The 18,384-nt window shown below is 41.4% G+C and overlaps 1 protein-coding gene across 2 annotated transcripts in view; it reads left to right on the top strand.

Moving 5' to 3' along the window:
• The window catches only part of MAP2K6 (mitogen-activated protein kinase kinase 6), a 121,712-nt gene that overhangs the window by 608 nt on the left and 102,720 nt on the right, over positions 1–18,384 (top strand). The gene's annotated exons all lie outside the window — the stretch shown is intronic.

The raw sequence follows: 18,384 nt of genomic DNA, 5'->3' as shown, positions 1-18,384 counted from the left end.
AATTGTAAAATTCTTTAGTATGCACACACATTATAAGTAATTTTATGTGCAACAGGAATACAAACTTTTAAAAAGTCCGTAGGTGAAGATGAAAGGTAAAAGTTGAGTTAAACTAGTAGGAAATTAATGTAATCTTATATTCCTTTGGGAATAAACCGTTGCGGTGCCTGTTTTTAGCTAAATTTCCATTGATATCGCTTTGAACATTAAGCAACTTTTGATTTTTAAAGGAAGTAAAGGTGAAGTGTGAATAATAACATATTACCAAAAAAAAAAAAAAAAAGCAGACGAGAAGTCTTTCTCTTCTGAGATTTTGCACTGTACACCAATTGCTTATTGGCTCACAGTATTTAGAAGCAGCAGTGAGGACATAGATGTTTTATGTCTCCCCATTTGGGAGATGCTTTGCATCTTGGGGGAAAATATGGGGAGAAAAACTGTACTTTTAAGCATTATACCAACAAGAGGGGACTGCACCGTTTTGTTGAAAATCATAATAAAATCTTTTAAATGTATAATTTCATGTATTTAGACATCTATACTAAGTCAGAAATTCAGGGTTATGGTTGTTTTTAATTTTTTTTCATTTTCTTGATTTTTTTTTTTTTTTTTTTTTTACACAGTTGTGTTTTGCAGCCCTAATGTCATTCTGGGGAGGGGATTTTAAAAATTTCTGACATGGCATTAGAGAGCTAAGGGGGTGTTGTCAGGTGTCTCTAGGACCCTAAGTCACTTGTTTCAGAACAAATCCTTCCCTATAGAGAAAGCATATGCCATATGAGGATGTATGGAGGGAAGAGGTGAATTAGGTATAGGTGAGTAAGACTACATGCATGGGTAAGATCTGGTGAAATTAAAGTGTCTCATAAGCTTTCTGCCCTTTTTTTTTTTTTTTTTTGGCTTTTTGTTGAATCCCTTTTTAATTCCTGATGAGAATCATACATCTCAGACCAAGAAGGAGGTGATATATATTCTCAAGAGTTCAAAGTAAGGCTGTGTTTTCCTTGACCATTAGGGGAGAATGGGACTCTGGAAAGCTCAGAGTGCTGAAGAACGTAGGAATTGGCATTATGAAGTGCAGATGTTCCTTAATAGAGGGAAAACCTACAATCTCTTAGACATAACAGCTTCGAATGGGCATTCCAAGCTTTGATGTATTAAAGAGCTGGCATCAGTTACTTTGTATTTGGTATACACTTATTTATTCAATTCGGTTTAATAGATGTATAAATATGTATGTGTATGTGTGTAGGTATCTGTACATATTCATGTATGTGGATGTATGAGATTTTAAATAGATAGATAGATAGATAGATAGATAGATAGATAGATAGATAATGTAGTGCATAGGATTTGGGGGCATACAAAAATATTTAAAATGTACCTGTTTCCTTCAAGGAACTTACCATTTAGAAAGCACGTATGCAAATCATGATGATACAAGATTATTGTATAGATAGTAAAAAGAAATGTCCCAGTTGGAGTTCAGAAATGGCAATGATCTCTCTGGGAGATAGGTTTCATGAAGAAGATGGTATTATAGTGATCTTATCTTTGGACCTTAGGGTCTAAAGTAAATCAGGTTTCTTTTCTACTTTTTTTTTTTTTTTTTCCTCACTCTGAAGGTAGCTTTGTCCTAGTAAAGCAAGTTTCTGAGTTGAGAAACTAAAAGATACTAGCATGGCACACTTCTATCAGGAGTGCGCCCACTGTAGATCAGATACTGGTGGTGGTTCTTCAGATCAGTTCCCAGTTAGCCAAATGGTTTTTGTTAATTGGGTCCTCTTCGGAAGGTACATCTGGTGTCAATGTGAGGTTCCTGTGCAGAAAGAAAATTATCGATAGAAGGAAGTGGATGATCATTTCAGAAATGGCATGGAAGCCTTGGCCTGGATGTTAAGTGTGGAATTGGCCTAATTCAGCTACGGTATTCTCAAGTGGCCAAGACATTTTTCGCAGTACCAAACTGCTTTGTAATACTATAACCAAGTGGAATGGGAGGCAGAAGTGAAAGGTGGACACAACCTCATAGTATTGAAGAATTTAACAACATGTTCAATTCAAAGGACCTTTACGAACTTTCTGGATCACTATAATTCGGTTTCACAGACCTCTAATTTAAGGCAGAGCAGAGGCAAAAGAATTACAGACTCTCTGGGAGCTGGAAGGACTGGGCTACTTCTTCCCAGCCTTACCAGCAGTGAGATTCCGAGAAAGAATTTCTTAAAAAGAAATTTTGTTTTCCACAGTTGTAACTTTAGGTGGTATGCTTTTCAGCTTGTTTATATTAGCTGTCTGGGGTTGAGCTGACATTTTTCAAATATTAAAGTGGTAGGATGCCTTTTGAGGAAATCTGAAATGTAAGTTAACAGGAAGGGCACCCAGAAAGTGCAGGAATTCCTGCACTTTACAGGAAGACAGGCTACAGGAAAAATGTGTCATCTACATTACCCCGGAGAGAAAAACTATTGTTACTAGCCCTGATGGGAGGGAGGGAGGTCGGGAGGTCTGGCATCTCCCAGGTCACCTGAAAATACATAAAAAGTTGGACTCTGTTAGAAAAGCACTCTTTTCTCACTTCTCCCTCTTTTTCACCTTTTCAAGATACTCGTTTACCTTAGTTTACAGCAATAGGTAAATGGTGTGAGAAAGGCAGGGAAGGCATAATTCAGAAGCATGTAGGGAGCGTGGCAGGCACTGTTAGGGGATCTTTTCTCCTGTAATTCATTCCCACCCTGGGAAATGAAATGTGTAAATTTCTCATTCTGTGTAAATTCCTTTGTTAGGTTGTACCAGACAGACTTGTCATGCTTAGCCTGTAATCTGAGCCGGTATGTTTTATAACCCCGTCCATCTCAGGACACAAAATCAGAATAGGTACCCTGGGTTTCCCCAGCTTGTTTTGTGTTGGGGTGGCAGTCAGCACTTCACAGGCGCTTCAGGTCAGCTGCAGGGGCTCCCAGGGGCTGTCTCTGTGGGCAGTTTAATGCTGGAGGTGGGGGGGGGGGGGAAGGCTGAGGTTTGGAACTATTTTCTAGTATTTCTAGTATTTCTAATATTTCTATATAATGTTTTTAGAACAACAACAACAAAAAAGTACACCAATAATGCTTGTTCATTAGAGAGACATTTGAAAATAAAGAAAAGGAAAAGAAGAGTCACTAGCGACCGTAGTATACATTTTGGCATCTCTCCTTTTGGATTTTTTTTTCTACTCTGAGTGTAAGAATAAATTTAAAATGTGTATAGAACTAATGTCTATTTAGTTAGCTTTTGTTTCACTTACCCTTAATATACTGTGAAATATTCCCAAGTGAATATATATAAATAATAAAATGTACTTACATATATAAATAATAAAATATATAATAAATAAATATATTTTTGAGGGGGAGGTACTGGAGGGACAGAGGGAGAGAGAGAATCTGAAGCAGGTTCCACTCCCGTTGCAGAGCCGAGGTGGGGCTTGATCTCATGACCCTGAGATCATGACCTGAGTTGAAACCAAGAGTGACGCTTGATCGACTGAGCCACCCAGGTGCCCCCCAAGCGAATATATTTCTACATTCATTATATTCAGTTCTGTTTTATTTACTTCAATAGAACCTTCATGTTTATTAATTTTCAGTGTTATGAAGTTGCCGTGATGATCACCCCAGTTCCTATGTTATTCTGTGTACTATGGCCTTAGACTGAATTCCAGGTTCTGGATATCAAATTCTTCCCCACTGCCGTTTTCTGTTCCACCTTTTAACACTAGTTTTCTTCTTATTATAAAAAATGATATATGCTCATTGAAAACAAAATTCAAGCCAAAGAGAGTTTCATAATAAGAAAATTAAAATCACTCAAAGTCACACCATCCAGAGCTAAATACTGTTAACTTTTTGGTAAACATCTTGTACATATGTCAATAACTACACACATACACATATGTGCTGTTTTACACATGATATCTGATACTTTGCAACTTGTTTTATACTCCACCATATATCTTGGTCATGGTTCAACATTTGCATACACACAGTTACCCCATTCTTTTAAACAGTTGCTTATTTTAATTTGCAAGAATGTAGTTGTTTAATTAATCTCTGGTTGGACTTTCACATTGTTCCATTTTTTTTACAGCTATAAACAACATTGCAAGGAATACCATGAACATACATCTTTGTGCATTTGCCCGAGTATGTCTTTAAAATGAATTCCTAGAAATGGAAGTGTTAGGTCAGAGGGCATGGACATATTGCCAAATTGCCCTCCAGAGAGCTAACCAGAATTGATATTCCCACCAGTGTTTGGATGTGCCCATTCTCTGGTTTAAGCATCACGGTAAATATTGCCAAATAAATTGCCCTCCAGAAAAGCTATGGCTACTTCCCTTCATCCTAGTCTCATAATTTGAAAAAGAAACTTTGCCAATTTGATCAAAAGGTATTAACATTTTACTGTCATTTGTATTTTTTACCAAAAAAAAGTTGAATTTCCCCCCTTTTTTTGACATTTGTGTTTTATGTGTTTGAATTTTTTTTTCTCAGAAAATGTATCCTGAAATTTTAATACGGGGATCAAATTATTTCCAGAGTTAGGACAGAACATTCTAAAATTGCAAAGCTTAGGTAATCATGGGTTGAGAGTTGGGTCCCATGTGTCTCAACTGTTGAATTCCCTGGTGAGTTCTAATTTTAATTTTAACCCAAGTGTCTTAAATAAACATCACATATTTCGTAAATTCATTTTGTTATACTTTCTATAGCTATCCAGACCCGTATGAAAATAATAAGAAAAAAATGTAATGATCTGATTAAAATTCCAGTCTGGGAAATAACTTACTTCTGGACATTTCTGTGTTTACAGTTAATCTCTACGGGCAAAAGTAGCTTTCCTTTAGTTTCATAAATAATTCTTACAGAGCACCTGGCTGTGTTCTATGCATTGTTGCAGAATAATTGCTTTTTCTTTCTCTCTTTTTTTTTTTTAGCCTCATGTGCAATCATGTGCATCATAAAAAGGTGGCTTACTTTAGTTTGAGATTTGTTAGAAGAATTAAAGCTGTGGTCAACTTCGATGGCCTCCCAAACTATATGTCAATCACTACATCTTATCATAGCCTTCCTTAGTAAATGCACTTACTTATGCATCCTGATATTCAGTGATAGAACTTAGAGCTATGTAAGGAGTTTTTTAGTCCAATCATCACGTTTTACAAATGAGTAAATTGAAGCTTTGCAGCAAAGTGATTTGCCTGCACGTCCTCTGATTCTCTGTCCTAAAGTTCTTTTCACTAAATAACACACAAAAACTACTAATCCACACTTATAAAGCATTTTATTTTCTTCAGAATCTTTAGCATATTTCACATTTTTTTTTGTTTTGTTTGTTTTTGTGGGGGGCATGCCTGCAAAAGGGGGCTGACAGGCCAAACAGCAGGGGTTCTTTTTCTGTACCCAAGAAATGGTGATCCGTGAATCATGTTGATGAGGCTTCTTACCAGTTCTTTGCCAGGGGATATTTTGCAAATAGTCTCATTTTAATTCCCAGTGCTTACACTATACAGCTGCAAGTTTTAACCACTATAATTGTTATTTGCCTTTTATGGACGATCTCTGAAAGCCCCCGCTGGGTAGCTAACATTTCTTCATGTACATCTTTGCATCTCCACCTCGTTTAGCATCGTGCTTATAAATAAGAAGTGCTCAATAAATGTCTGACAATTAAAGTCTTTTTAATCAGCAGGGATCTCAATCTTTTTAATCCACATTTCACCAAAGGTTTGGGGTAATTAAATTATAAGGTAAATTTCTTCCTCTGCTTCTTTGTTTGCATAAATATTCCCATCACATCTTTTTGCTTCATTATTTGGAAGTTGCAGGAATAGCATAAGTAGCAGTGTCGATGGCTGAAGAAGGGTCATTTCTCCTACTCACATCCTCTAGATAGAGTCAGAGGTTGCTGGAGCCTTGGCCAACTTTTTCTTTTAAAAATCGGTGAAACTGAGGCGAGCTGTCTACAGAATCCAATGCGATAGGACTGGAGTGAATTCCTCCATCCTGTGCTGGTTTTGGGGGCTGTTTGTAAAGCTCCCTCAGCACTTGAGCCCCAGAAGGGTTGTCAGAGATCATCTGAATGTTTTTAACAGCTAGCTGCTCAGTGACAAAACAGGGAACTCTGCACGGATAACCCCCAAATGTGACCATCCCCTGCTTCCTCCTAGCCCACCGCTGCTGTCACTGCTGCACCCCCCCTTCTGCCCTGGGATTCAATTTCTACCCTGTCTCCTCATCCAGGTCTTCCTTTCCTGAGCTGGTCCATACGGTTTGATGTGCAACCCATAAAATTCCTCTTTGTACATCGAAAGGATATTCAGATTAAAACCTAGTCACATGAAATTCATCAAAGCATCGTAATAGAGTCAACTCCGTTCCAAGTTCAAGCATTAAATAGACCCTTGCTGGATAACCCATTGTCTGTTTCATATTCTAGTTAGATAATTGGATTGAGATCAACTTTTTTTTTTTTTTTTTACAGACCATTAGCTGTAGATCTAGGTATTGATCCCAACCCACACCCCAATGCCCCATGCTATCTTCATCCTCATCCTCATCCCTTGTATAATAGGAGTCACTTTTCATGCATTATGCTTTTGAACGTCACACAAGTCCTATGGGGATATATACTATTATTGCTCGTTTACAAATGGGGAAACAGGCTCAGGTGAGTTAACAAATTGCCCATGGCTGGAAAACCAGTAAGCAGCAGAGGCGGGATGCAAAGGAGATCTTGTCTGACCCCAGGGCCCATGCTCATTGCAAACTGGCCTCACCTGTGTTTAAGGATAGCCTGTGAGGTAAAATGGAAAAATAATCCAGAAGAGTAATATTTCCTGACACGTGAAAATCATATAAAATTCAAAGTCAGTGTCAACAAATAAAGTTTTATTAAGACACAGCTGCACACATGCATTTGTATGTTGGCTGTGGCTGCTTTACCCCCAACAATGGTAGAGTTGAATAGTAGTGATGGAGATGTAATACCCCACAAAGCCTAAAATAGTCACTATTTGGCCTTTTTCAAAAAACATTTGTTGACCTTGCCCTTTATGACTTTATTCAATCAAGTAATGGAATCTTTTTGTGATGGGGCTTCCATATTACATTCCTCTTCGGCTTTAATTGGAAGTTGTTAACCTGGACAACTGCTCCACCAGCGACCTCTGGGGCCCAGCCCACAGGAAATGTCTGAGTGGTGCTTCTCCTGGTTATGAGATTTGTAGGCCATGGCTCATTTCCGCCGAACTCAGCTACTGGCCTCCGGCAGCCCATCCTGGGGTCCTTTCCCCTCAGCTGTACTCTTCCTGTTTGCTTTAGATTGCTTTTCTTTATTTCCCCTCCCACTGAGAAGCTGTTCATTCATTCTTTCCCTGGTCCCTTCCATCTCCCCTTCCTGATGGCACATTTTGTTTCAGAAGCAACTAAAGTAAAAACAGTTCTCACTACCATCGTTGCCAGGCTTTGTTGATTATTACCATGAGCTGGCCAGAAGGTCCATCATTTCATCTGTGTGGGGAAAGATGGAAGCCTCCCTCCATAGTAAGATAGCCTCCATCTTACCTAGAGAGCTTTCCATTTATCATCTCCTGCAAAGGTTAGAACTGTTTTATCACATTAACTCCTCCACCCCTGGGTGGACAATTTTGTTTGGGGAATGAGTATCCTTTTGCTTACAAAGTCACTGAAACTATGGGTATTGCATGTGTTTCGGAAGGGAGGGTCCTGGGACATGTTCTGAAAATGAAGAGAGGGAAGAGATGGGGATGGAAGCTACATGGGGACAGAGTAGCTTCAGTAGGATGCGCCCAGATTTGCTCATATCCAGAATGAGGTATGTTGAAGTCACATACAGGGGAGGGCTATAATCCCTACTCTCCTAGATGGTAGCCATGCTGCAGATTCTTTCTATATTCCAGATGCTGTGCTTAGCCATGGATGTGAATTATCTCACTCTCCCCTTAGCAGGGCCTGGTGAAGTGAGGTCCCATTTTGTATATGAGCAGACTGAGGCCAGAGAGGTTAAGGCACTTGCCTGAGATGGCCAGGTTGACAGTGGCAGAGCAGTAGCTTTAATCAAGGTCGGTCTGACCCTAGAATCTGAGCTCCTGGCTACTCTACTTGAGTTGTCACCCCATAATAAATTTATGAAACCGATACCCAGAAGACATGGCTGGCTGGTGATAGGAAACATAAGTGGATTCCATATGAATTTGTGTACACCCCGCCTGGGTATGGTAATTAGGAGGGGCTGACCTGTGTCTACCTATATGGAGGTTCCTTTTGACATGTTCCTTTAAGCAACTTTTGATCATGGGATACCAAGTCTGACTCATTCTGAGCGTTAAGGTTGAATTCCAGGTACAAAGTACCCATTGGTAGAAGGAAGCTGGTTACAACAGGTTTACTGATAGATCCTGTCTGTACAGACAGGAAGTTAATGTTAAACATCAGTAATGAATATTGATTCCATTAGCTGTCTTATAGGCTGTAACTAAGCCCATCCAAATTTTATGTGTCTCCCTGCACATCTCCGTCAAAAAAAATTTTTTTAGACAGGAGGAAGAACATGACCCATTTGGCACCATACCTAAGTAGAGGCGTACTATAACCCCTTTGTGGCTTAGTGATTTCCTGTATTCCTGGTTATTTCTATGTAAATGTAATGAGCGTTATTTCCTTGAAATGATGAATGAACGTACATTTCCACTGCTTTCCTCTTGTACTGAATGCTGTAGAAGAAACTAGAATTATATCTTGCTGTGGTAGAGGAGGCAGCTGGGGGAGTGGGGCAATGAATTTCTCTTTAAACCAGTGAATTCTCTCTCCACTTTGTCTCTAGCCAAAGCAGGACAGTCCTACCTGTGCTTCAGTTGTTACCCAGGATCCCAGGTGGAAGCCATGGGAATAGATGGTCTGGATGTTGAGTGACAAGTTATTTATTACTTTCCTCCATTCTCGACCCACTCCAATCCCACATGGGAGGAATGAGTTACAGATAAGGGTTAGGGCTAGAATCTGAAGAACCAGTGGTAGCAGAATGGTAAAGGGTATGGGAACTATTTTGGAGGGAAGGTGCAGAAACACCCTTTCTGTGCTGTTGGAAATCTTTATAAGCATATTCTCCATGCTTTATTTCCTCCTTCTTTTGCCCCAAATTCCATTGCCATTTGAAAAACATAATCCCAGAGACTCTGAACATACCTAAGGAGAGAACTTGCATAAGGGTTTTGTCCAGATTACTTCAACCAGTAAAGTTTGTTTGGGTCGATGCTTACATTTAAGACATTGTGGTAGGCGGAACTAGACCGGGATGCATCGTGCTCTGCTCTTTGCTTACTAGGTGTGAGCCTTGAAAAATCTAACACTCTAGCTTTGGTTTCCTTACCAGCTAAATGGAGAGACTGGCGCTCATTCATAGGATTGTTATGAAAATTAGGCAAGGGTTCTGTACGTAATGTGTTTTGGCCAGTGCTTGGCACTCATTTATTCAACAAATATTTATTGAGCACACTGCTGGGTTTGACACATTTTGCTATAGCAGGCTCACTGTGAACATAAATTTGTTCCCCTCTTCCTTTCTGTCTAGCCCTAAGAAGCTTATAGTCTAGTAGGAGGTAAGAAAAGCACAGAAATGTATAGAATAGAAGCTAGAATCCTAGATATGCCCTGAAGAGATACTGTGAGTTGGGAGGTCCGAGGAATGAGAAGGAGCTCAGGGAAATTTTTACAATGAGCGTGCAAGTATTGACATGAATTTCAGAGTTGATGAGGAAATTGTTCCCTAGATCCAAAGTCGGAATGGAGAAGGAATCTTGGGGCACCAAGAGAATGTTCGTATAGGCACAGTAATTCCTTAGAAGAATAAAAAAAGAGAAGATGTTCTAGAAAAATCTCTGAAGCTTAAAAGACCTTGCTTGTGTTTTCCAAAAATTTCCTTTTCCTTACCGAGCTATATACTGTCGTTATTACTTATGATCACAATAAGTTAACAAATGGAACATATCCTATTTCATACTTTCAGAGGGTTTTTTTTTTTTTTTTTTTTGGATTGTGGAAACTCCAGGAAATCCAGAGGTTAATAGTTAAACAAGTATATCATATCACCTGGGTTTATAGGCACACTGTAATTATATAAGCAAGCTGTTGGTTCAATAATCAACGTCTAGCTAAGTCAGTGAATATTTTCCAGAGCATGGCCACAGCTGCAATTTTCATTTTTTATAACCTGCCAACCTGCCTTTTCCATTTCTTAGTGTTTTCTCTTTTTCTAGAATCATCAGAAGTCAGTTAAAGAGGAAAGGTGTTCAGCGTATTGCTGAATTTTACTTACCTTATGGGAGGTGTTCCAGAAGGTTCCTTGTTCTTACCACACTTACTTTCTCTATCATGACACTGGATACTGACAGCAGAGTTCGTAAATTTTGTGTGTGTGTATTTTTAATTTCAGAAAAATTCCATTTGGAAGATAAATACGTGGAAACAATTGATAGGTTAAATTAACTTGTCTTTCATTATCTTGGTTTAAAAAAAACACAGTGACCTGTAGCTTTGGGGCTCATGGTAGACTCTTTCTCAGTGTAAGCAGTACTTAGTCACTTGCTTTCTCCTCAGTGACTTCATTCAACTCAGCGTCAGCAGAGTGGGGAAGGTGGGTGGGTCGACTCACCCCCATTCAGAGTCAGAAAAGACAAGGGGCAGTTTTTGCCTCACCTTGCTGTGTGGTTAAAGAACACGTATGACCCAGCCAGTTAAATAGGACCTGCCAGCTATATCATCTCATTTGCATGCCTTGCCAGGTCTTCTTGCTTGGGACTTTGTTCCTGAATGAGCTACCAATTTTATAGGTAAAGTAGAAAAAAATGCATATTTAATTCTGGAGTTGATTTAAGAATGAGATTGAGAGCTCCTGATACATTAGGATTAGAATAACTTTTCTCATCCCTCATTTCAATCTTTTTGTTTAGTTTGTTTGTTTGTTTGTTTTTCCTGATGTGATCTGGCTAAGGACAAGAGAGTCAGTGTTAGGTAGGGGCGGGCAGGTGGTTGAGAGGGCCGAGGGGTGCAGAGGACCATATATATTTTTTGGTTGAATTTAACAAATATTAATTGAACAATTAAATTATCTGCATCTTGCACCATGCTATGTGACTACAAAGATGGATAGAACTCCATCCTCAAGAAGCTCACAATCTGGTAGGATGTGTTCTTTCTCTAGAGCTGCCAGGAAAAAAAAAAAACCCAAAACACAAATGGGGTGGCTCACACAATAGGAATTTATTCTCTCACAGCTCTGGAGGCCAGAAGTCCAATATCAAGGTGGTGGCCAGGTTGTTCCTTCTGAGGGCTGGGCAGGAGAATCTGTTGCATGCTTTTCTTCTAGCTTCTGGTGGTTTGCTAACAATCTTTGACATTCCTTGTAGGCTTGTAGATGCATCACCCAGACCTATGTCTTCATGTTCACGAGGTATTTTCCCTGTGTGTGTACCTGTGTCTAAATTTCCCCTTTACTTTACTTTTATTTTATTTTACTTTTTTTTATTTCTTTTTTTTTTTAAATTTATTTATGATAGTCACACAGAGAGAAAGAGAGAGGCAGAGACACAGGCAGAGGGAGAAGCAGGCTCCATGCACCGGGAGCCTGACGTGGGATTCGATCCCGGGTCTCCAGGATCGCGCCCTGGGCCAAAGGCAGGCGCCAAACCGCTGCGCCACCAAGGGATCCCCCCTATTTTATTTTACTTTTTAAAAAAGATTTATTTATTTAAGAGAGAGAGAGCACACAGAGGCGGAGGGACAAGCAGATTTCCCCACTGAGCAGGGAGCCTAATATGGGGCTCAATCCCAGGACCCTGAGTTCATGACCTGAGACAAAGGCGGTGCTTAACTGACTGAGCCACCCAGGTGCCCCTAAATTTCCCCTTTTTATGATGACCCCGGTTGTATTGGATGAGGGACCCACCTTAATCCCATGTGACCTTATCTTAACTAATAATCTATGCAACGACCCATATATCTGAGGTACTGAGGGGTCAAGACTTCAACATACCAATTTTAGGAGGACGCATTTAACCCATAACATGAGAAGATAAACATGCCGACACACTAACACATTTGGTGTGATGCACATGTAAGCTTTGGGACAAGCTGCAGCTGGAATACCATGGGAGGTAATGATATAACTTAACCTGGGAAGATGAAGAAAGCAATCGGTCGAGGGAGGACCTTAAATTGGCATAATGGAACTTGAAGTGTGGTTCTTCTCAGGAGAATAAGCAAGTAAAACAAGAGGCTTGCCATCTGGTCCGTGAGCAGACTACCTGCTTTTCCTTCTGATTTTCTATTGTTAATGACAGACTGGATGCTTCTAAATTGGGGGGTGTTAAATTGGAGAATGCGCGTGTGTGCAACACACACACAGACACACACACACATGCTATTGCTGTGTTGATTCCCAAAACCTAACCAATGTCTACAGGTGATGAGATCTACTAAGCCCTGTTGTCACAGGTGGCTTTCATGGATGGACACAGAAGTGGTGTGCTTAGAGGTTGGGGGAAGAGGGCATCCTTCCCTCTGTAACAAATGGTTCTAGTCCTAATGGAACAAAGCTTAAGAGGGAATGGGAGTGAGTAAGAACCAAGGATCTGTAGCCAGGCACAGCTTATTTTTAGAAAAGGCCTGTAAGTCTTGAAACCAAAAAAAAAAGTTCTAGTCGAGTGTTACCAAGCTCTTAAATACTGATTTTTTTTTTTTTTTTTTTTTTAAGAGAGAGAGAGAGCATGAGATCTGGGCAGAGGGCGGAGCAGAGAGAGAGAATCTCAAGCAGCCTCCACACCCAGTGCATGCAGAGCCCTGCTTGAGGCTCGATCTCAGGACTCTGAGGTCATGACCTGAGCTGAAATCAAAGACTCCATCACTTAACTGACTGAGCCACCCCCGTGCCCCTCTTTAATATTGATCGTTACCAAAAAGTCTTTCCGACTGTGTGTAGACTTGTTAGAGCTAATAGCTTTTTTCTTTTTTTAAAAGATTTTATTTATTTATTCATGAGAGACACATAGAGAGAGAGAGAGAGAGAGAGAGAGAGAGGGGCAGAGACATAGGCAGAGGGAGATGCAGGCTCCATGCAGGGAGCCTGATGCAGGACTCGATCCCGGGACTCCAGGATCACGAAGGCAGGCGCTAAACCGCTGAGCCACCCAGGGATCCCCATAGCTTTATTTTTTTAATGTGGTCAGAGTATGCATAGGATAAAATTACGTATGGAAATACTAGGATCAGCTTGGGTGAGAGGAGACAGTCTGGGATGAAATTTCAGGGCATGTTGTGTGATGGTTGGGGGTAAGGTCAGGGGGGAAGGACTTTCCCAGCTCAGAACAGACATCCATCACTTGTCACATCACCCTGCCAGGGTGTTGATGGTGGCATGCTTCAAGAACGGGTGGATCGGGCGGGGGCAGGTGGGCACCCCAGAAAAAAGCTGCAGGAAGGCAAAGCATCCCTCAGAGCTAGGTGGGTGGTCCTGGGACAGGCAATCCAAACAGCAAAAGGACAGGTGGGCAGCAGAAGCGAGGCAGAAAGTCAAGTATTCGATGAGTCAACATGAAAAGGGAAGAAAGAAATAATAAACAGAGAGATCAGTTGGGAGACAGGAATCAGAGAGTCAAAGGGTCCAGGAAACCAGGGTGCAGAATTCAGGCAGGAGTGTATGTTATTTTCCTGCCATATTAGCCCTGCTTATAGGAAATGAGTATGGACTTCCCCTGTTTCTTGCACCTTTGGAAGCAGCCTTGGTTCACCTGGCTGTTGTGCGATGCGCTCATAGGAAACCTGTGCAGGTAGGGTGGAGAAGGAAACGCAGAAGAAGAGCAGCAGGAACTAGCTTGGGGCTTGTTTGAAACGAGCCCAGACTTATCTCCACGTTGAGTACCTGTGCACACAGCTCAAAGTGGGACCTACAGGGTCAGAGGAAAACAGGAAATAGTGAATATCAGCTGGACGATCAGGCCACTTGGTTTATAGACTGAAGCCAGCTACTGGTTTTCTGTCCCAGGTTAGGAGGTGAGCCCCGTCTTACACAAGAAAGCAGCCCTGAGTCCTAGGCATCCAATTCTAAGGCAAAGCTGAGAAGAGAGCTTGTGTGTCCTTCTGTCCTAAAAACACATCAGGGGGATGGAGACAGTCTTTGCTGAAGCCATTGGGCAGTGTCAAGAAGCTGGGACGATTTTTGTTCCCTTTGATCCAGCATTTTCGTTTCGAGAATCTGTCCTGTAATAACTAGTGATTTCAGAGTGCCTACTGTGTGCGAGGCTTTGTGATAAAGCACTTTATTTATTAGTTCTTACTTGCATAGAAACCTGAGAGATAGGTAAGATTATCCTGAGTTTACAAAGAAGAGAATGAGAATGCGGAATGAATAACCTGCCCAAGATCAGAGAGTTAGTGCTTGCAGAGCTGGGATTTGCATCTAGTTCATTTAAATTCCAAAGTTCATGTTTTTCACTACGTAACTGCCATGGCAAAATAGTGAAAAATAGAAGCACCCTACTGCATAATAATAAAGGAATAGTTTCAGCTACAGATACCTCGCCTGATAATGTAACAGGTTATGAAGACAGAGCAATAATGTTAATGGGAAGATACTTATGACCCAAGAAGAAGAATGGTTATAGATACATAGAGTGATTATATGTGTGTGTGTGTTTATGTCTTTGTATTTTATTTTACCTCAAGTCAAGGAGTCTTTATTAGGGAGAGTTTCATTGAATCCAATTGTAGGAGGTATAGCTGAGCCTGATAGGAACTAAGAAATGGGTTTTCTGACTCTCTCTCCGCTTGCTCTCCCTCTGAAGGGGCCTTCATTCTGTTTTTCTTGGAGGGTTTTTCAATATGCATGTAGTTTCTTTTTTTCAAGTAGGCTCCATGCCCAGCATGGAGCCCAAGGCAGGGCTTGAACTCACAACCCCCAGATCCAGACCTGAGTGAAAAATCAAAAGTCCAGTGCTCACCTGACTGAGCCACTCAGGTGCTCCTCTGCACATGGTTCAAAAGAGATACTAGCCCTCGGTCCGTGTGACTTTGTAGCTTCAGTCCCCACCATTCTTTGGCTTGTTATAGTCTCTGGTCTGAGATCTAATTCTCTGTCTTGCAAAGGTAAAAAAAAATAAATCAATAAAAATAACAGTAATGAAGAGTAGCCGATGGATTGGCTGGCCCTGAGTCAGGTGTCCATCTCTAGGGGCTTGCGGGGTAAGCATGGGGCCCACTACTACTTAGAGATGCTGGGAGAACAGGTCATCTGGGTAGGAGCATGAGCGAGATGGGAAAATGTATTAACTTCCTAAGCACATGGGGAGGAGATAGAGGAGAAAATGAAAAAGAATCCTGGCCGTTGAGGCTTTCAAAGGTGTGAAGCTTTGACAATATTGTGGCCTGTGGTGTTTCACTCATACTTTTAATCAAAAGTCACTATAAATTTGCCTACTCTTGGTAATAAGGCACTTGGTGAATGAGGAAGATGTGTCTCCTCTGATTCTCTCATCATCTCTGTGGGTGGGAGAGACTCAGACCCTCTACGCCATCCGTCCTTTGTTCTCTGGACGGTTGCCTCAATGAGGAGCAGTAAGAGAAGCAGGAATACCAGCCAGTGAACCAACTGAGTCAGTGCCCTTAAAAAAAACAAAAAAACAAACAAAAAAAAACATGGAAAAGGCATGCTGGTGCTCTCTCTATTGGCTAAGTGATAAATACGGGATTAATTTTTCTGATGACAGTTGCCCAAGTATGTTGGTACAGAGAGTGTGAGCAATAGATGCCTGGCGAGATTAAAGTTTCCAGTCGTGGAAGGTTGCACCTAGCAGGGACTTTAGACATCATCTAGGTTGAACACCTCATTTTACAGGTGAAGTGAGTATGGCTGAGAAAGATTGAGTAACTGGAAAGGTCGAGGTGATGGTGAACTGGTTCTGGAAGACACATCTCCGACACCCACACCTGGCCTGCTGTTAGCATCCCAGGTGCACCCTGATGCAGAGCCAACCTTTGACTCTCTGGGGAGCCCTTTTACTCTTCCTATAAAGACAGAGACTAACCCCCGAGGCTTAAAGATAAAAAATAAACAAGAACACCAGGCACGGTGGAAATCAGGACCTCTGTTTATTCAGTGGGGCATCAGATGATTGAATGGGTCTTGTTCAATCATGCATGCAGCCATTCATCCATTTATTCATCCTCTGAACATTTATTAGATGCTTCTCAGTGTGGTTCATGGCTAGGCACCAGGAAGTGTGCAGAGAGATGATTCCTGCTTGCAAGAAGCTCAAATTCTAATGGGGAACAGATGTGTGTACCCACATTTGTGATTTCATGATAGCTCAAAGGGAAGGTGATTATCTGCTTAGATCTTGCAATGTGAATGGGAGAGTCAGAGATTAGGGTGGGGAGGCAAAGCGGACTCAGCTCTGGGCTGTGGGGCCATGTGTGGTGGTACGAATGTTCTGGAAATCCAGGATCTCTGTGTGGTTTTTAAGGTAGGGGGTCATCTCACAGAGCGGGGAGTGATGATGTCGGAGAAATAGGCAGGTGCCGAGGTACGGAAGGTGTTCATTGCCTGACTCTGATACCGAGTACCAAGTACTCCTGAGAAACGGTTTCTTCTAGCAGCTGGATTCAGATAATTTTGCATTTCAGACTCAACTATGCATCTGTGCATGACCTTAGCAACAGGTTTTGTTAATATTCTGAGCTCGGTATGAAACGGAGAGCCAAATTAGCATTGAAGAGCTTTCCTTTGGCAAATCTACGATGAACTTTATCGGTTAGACAAAGAAAAGATATTAACCTTTATAGGGAAGAGAGTTTGCCCAGGTTGATTAGTATTAGTGGTTTTCTTTACCATTTGATGACTCAACTCATCATGACATTTTGTTGGCATTTCATCAACTTGCACTTGCCTTTGTTCTATAGGGCAGGCCTTGAGGTCTGATGATAGAGTTTGTATTCATCTGGGCATGTCTCCCACCCTGCTGTTTTGTTTTTTAGCTAACTAACTTGACTTTCCTGCCCGCCAAGACCTTGGGGACTTGCCTTCCCCTTCCATTGCTTCTTCCATGAGGTCAAGTGAGTGCAACCTGCCGTTCTGGAGGTTTTACGGGGCAGAAACCCCAGCCTGTGTCTTCTAGAGCTGGACATTCAAACTCTCTGGACTTTGGCAGTCAGTCCTAAACTGTGAAGGAGAGGAATGCTCCCTGATTCCAAAGTCTTACAAAAGTGCCGGAGGGAGCACCCAGGTGATATTGGAAGGTGAAACCAAACCTGAGGTGGTCTCTCCAAATTTCATAAGCAGCTACTATTATTTTTGTGTTGTTTTTCAACTTTTTAAAAGAAAGACATTTATTTATTTGAGAGAGAGAGAGATAGAGAGAGAGAGAGAGAGAGAGAAGGCGTGTGTTTGCAAGCAAGTGCAAGGGGAAGTGCAGAGGCAGAGGGAGAAGCAGACTCCCAACTGAGCAGGAAGCCTGATGTGGGCCTTGATCCCAGGACGCTTAACTGACTGAGCCACCCGGGCGCCCCTGAAGTTTTTTTTTTAAAGATTTTATTTATTATTTATTTGAGAGAGAGAGGGAGGGAGAGAGAGAAAGCACACAAGTAGGGGGAGGGAGAGGGAGAATCAGACTCCCCGTTGAGCAGGGAGCCCAACTTGGGGGTTGATCCCAGGACCCAGAGATCATGACCTGAGTTGAAGGTGGGTGCTGAACCGACTGAGCCACCCATAAACTTTTTTTTTTTAAACTTAGAATTTCCAAAGTCTATATCCACAGCCTTGTAGACTTCTTAGCAACAAATCAGGGAAAGAAAAGTTAACCGGTTGTCCAAATTTTTCATTAGATTTGTGATCTCATCGACCTCATCTAACTTGCTTGGGCCTCAGTTTCCTCTCCTTGTAATGAATGGTCGCTACATTCTGTTGTTTTCAAGAAATACCCAATTTGACTGGGAGGAAGCATGAAGGCTGAAATGTGGGGAGGATACAGAGAGAGATACGGTGCAAATACAGAAGCATAAAATTAAGATGGGCGAATGCTAGCTGACGAAGTGGTTCCAACATTTTTACCTTCCCTGCATTCCTGTTGGGCTCAATAAAACCATCCATGCTTTGGTTGTTTTAGGTAGAAGTTTGGAAGAAATTAAATCCTTAAACCATACTTTCATAGCAGGCTGAGTTTACATATACCTGGAAATGCATTTATCCGTTTTCACTCTGCTAAGGGTAAAAGGTAAATAGTGGAGATGGGGAAAGAACTTTGTTCTTTGTGTAATAGTTGGAAATGTGAGGATG

The sequence above is a fragment of the Canis lupus genome, chromosome 9 (assembly GCF_011100685.1).
Source record: "Canis lupus familiaris isolate Mischka breed German Shepherd chromosome 9, alternate assembly UU_Cfam_GSD_1.0, whole genome shotgun sequence".
Taxonomy (NCBI): Eukaryota; Metazoa; Chordata; class Mammalia; order Carnivora; family Canidae; genus Canis; species Canis lupus.
Note: the sequence above shows the minus strand (reverse complement) of the source record. Positions and strands in the feature narration are given on the sequence as shown.